The sequence below is a fragment of the Triticum dicoccoides genome, chromosome 1A (assembly GCF_002162155.2).
Source record: "Triticum dicoccoides isolate Atlit2015 ecotype Zavitan chromosome 1A, WEW_v2.0, whole genome shotgun sequence".
Taxonomy (NCBI): domain Eukaryota; kingdom Viridiplantae; phylum Streptophyta; class Magnoliopsida; order Poales; family Poaceae; genus Triticum; species Triticum dicoccoides.
The window spans coordinates 27,762,758-27,766,277 of record NC_041380.1 but is presented as its reverse complement, the minus strand read 5'-3'; the positions used below and the strand labels follow the sequence as shown (position 1 = coordinate 27,766,277).

Genomic DNA, 3,520 nt, shown 5'->3' with positions numbered 1-3,520 from the left:
GGGGAGGGGGAGTGGTCGGGCCGACTTGGCTGGGCCAAGGCCCAGGGAAGGCATGGGGGCGCTGTGGGCCGTCCGGCTGGCCGACTGGGCCTGCCTAGCGGCTAAGGCCCAAGCAGAGAGGGGGGGGGGGTTCTTTTACTTTTGCTCTTTTCTCTTTCTTTTTTTAAAAAAAAGAACATGGTAATATTTGGGCTGCCAAAAAGGATTTTGTAAAATGTGGGACTAGGCCACATAAATACTTTGCGAATTATGAAACTGCCAAAAATGTTTCAAGGTATTTGGAAGAGACTAGGTATTTTTAGAAATTAAATAAGGAAAGATAAAAGTTGCTGGACCACCAAAAGATAATCCAGGGGAAATTTGGGAATTCCAAAAATGTTGGCTTCCACATGACAAATATCTAGAGATTATTTGCCACACTTTGAACATTTTAGTTTTCAGGTTTGACAAATAAGAATTTTTGAATTTTAATTTGAAATTGAGATTTGGACTGGGATAGAATGAAAGTGAGATTAGCAACAGTGACAATGATGACAGAGCATCATTAGAAGGGGATTACTGTAGCGTGATTCTCGGGGCGTTACACGTTTCTTCTTGCGGCAGTCCCGGGCCCAGTGGCCTGCGAAGCCGCAGTAGTGACACTTGTCACGATCCGCGTCGCCGCCGCCGTTCTTCCCACCACCGGCGTCAGTGCCAGCAGGGGATTTGCCTTTTCCGCCGCGTCCACCGCCGCGGCCACGCCCTCGTCCGCGCGCCTGTGCACCTGATGGTTGCTGCCGCTTGCGCCGTTGTGCGCCGTACGCTTCTCGTACGCGCGCCAGTCCTCCAGGGTCATCAGAAGGCGACTGGCATCCTCGCCTCCGCCGTCTTGGTCAAGGCGTTCCTCCGCCACCTTGAGCCGTCCGGTGAGCTCCTCCACCGTCAGGGTGTCAAGGTCAACCAACATCTCGATGGAGAGTGCCACCTGAGCGTATTTGCGGGGCACAACTCGAAAGAACTTACGTACCACACGCACGTCCCCGACGGGATCACCATGGATGGAGAGGTTGTTGACGAGCACGGTGAGCCTCATCGCAAAGTCGTCGACGTTCTCGCCGGGCTTGAAACGGATATCCTCGAATTCTCGACGAAGGCCCTGGGCCTTGGCCTCGCGCACAGCGGCCGAGCCCATCCGCATGGTCTTGACGGCATCCCAGGCCTGCTTCGCCGTCTCCTTCGTGGAGAGGACCGCGAGCATCTCCTCTGGCACCGCCCGGAGAACGGCCTCCAGGGCGGTGCGGTCGTCGTGGTAGTCGGCGATTCCAGTGGTGACGGCGTCCCACAGCCCACGAGTCTGTAGGATGGCTCTCATCAGGAGAGACCAGCTGCCGTAGTTGCTCCGGGTCAGTGTTGGAAACACCGTTGGGAGGGCCACCTCGCGTCTCTGCACCACCGGCGCGGCGACCTCACGCCCGCGCACGGTGCGGCTATGCCTAGCCCTGGGAGACCGCGAGAGCGTGCGCCCACGCGTCGGCGACGGAGTTCGGGACCCGCCAGCGGAGTCCTTTCGCGACCCCTCGCCGGAGCCCTTCCGGGTCTCCTTGCTTCCCGCCATGACCGCCGGATCGTACTAACGGCTCTGATGCCAATTGTAAGCACCGATCACACACACGCACTCGCAAGAATACTCAGAAGACCGTTTTGCGTTGCGAACACTAGCAACTTTTCTACATTCCTTCTTCTCCTCTTATTCAGTTACAGAAAGGGAACGAGGCCACTAACGGCCCGAGAAAACAGCCACACCGAGCCACTACGATCGCGCCATCCCACGATCCAGCTCGTGCGGGGTGTGGACTACTTCTAAGCAAAAAAAACTTTCTAACAAACTTATCTACTCAGCTGACTATGCAGCGTTTATTTTCTGCTAAGACTAAACTGACGAATACACAAGGTTTAAGTCCACATGATTTGGTTGGTTTATCATTAACATTAGTTCACACCCTGGCAATGGATAAATATTGACCATTTATCAACAGACTCACCTGTTGAAAGATAAGTCACTACTCACTACTAATGTGCGCATCTCATAGCAATATGGGGATGGGGTTTTAGCTACAGAGTGTAGACTTAATTAAGTTTCACGCCAAAGCTAGGGGTAACAAAAATCGTGATAATTGTGTGAAAAAAAAGAGAATGAATACACATTCATCTTGGTCTTCCATTTCACCGGGAGGAATTTCAGGTCGGAGTTGCTCTTTTTGTCACAGCTTCATTTTTTGTTTCATGTACTTATGAAACAAATGACACACCGCTGGGTCTAAACTGCGCAGCATTTCCAACAGCTATTTTGCACTGTTTTGTCTGTTGCAGGCACTGAAGATGGATAACTTCGATCCTAAGTTGTTATGAAACAGGAGCCTCTGCTGGCTTCGCCTGGGTGACAAAGGGATTATGATGATGCAACTGAATGCAAGATAATTTGCCCAAACTGGGCAAAGGCACACTATCGGCAAGGAGCAGCTCTAATGTTCATGAAGAATACTATCGGCACTGGGAGATGGAGTTCAAACTGACAATTTCATTGCATCTTTTGTATCTGTTATCTGATTCTGATGTGCATGTGCCTTAGGCATATGGCGGAGCTTATGAAGCACTCTTGCGAGCTTTAGAGTTGGACCCAGAAAACAAAGACATTGAGAAATTATTCTGGTAATGGATTCACCTTTCATCTTGTTCTTTCTTGAGTAATTCTAGGTGTTGCCTAGAATTTTAGCTCTCTTTTAAAATAAATTAGAATTCAATCCTTCTTTTAAAATGTTGTATTGAACTGATTCATGCAGGAAGGCGATGGAACTGAAGTGACCATGCCGTGCATGCCCACTGCAGAGAGATGTCATGCAGAATCTCAAGCACTTTTTTATTTTGCATTCTCAGACTAAAGCGCTAAACTTCGAATTATGGTGCCTTCTATTTTCATGTAATCCATGGACAGTAGCAGCAGCAGCAGCTTACAGCAAAACATGCTACTGGCTAGTGGCTACTTATTTTGAGTTTAGTGAAACTCACATCCTGTTCTGTATGGAAGCGTGGCAGCAGTGGATGGTGAATTGAATTGGTTTTGCTGGAGTGAAATGTTTAGCTGAAGATCATGATACTGTGCATTGCTGATTCCTGCATGTACTTGCGAAAGAGTGGGTTTTTATGGGGATAAATGAGATAAGCTGCCACCATTAATCGCAAATTGTTGATACTTTACTTTTGAAAAATCAGTGACACTGTTTATGCTCCTTTTTTTTGCAGGGACACTGTTCATGTTCCTTGTTGCTGTTAGCTCTATACTTTTCTTAATTGGTTGTGCGTGTGTGTGTACGCGCGCGCATGCGTGCCTCTCTTCAAGTCCCAATTTTACATCCAGCAGTATATATGATTCGTTTTAGCCTATGAATACTTGATTTTGCATCATCTATACATTCATTCTAGCAAAATCTTCACACCCTCATGAAAATTCTGTTGTTTTGCTTCATTTTTGGTAACACCATTC

At 48.5% G+C, this 3,520-nt stretch overlaps 1 pseudogene; it reads left to right on the top strand.

The window, feature by feature from the left end:
* Positions 1-2,918, top strand: part of LOC119354281 — a 47,561-nt pseudogene extending 44,643 nt beyond the window's left edge.
* Positions 2,919-3,520: the final 602 nt, after the last annotated feature.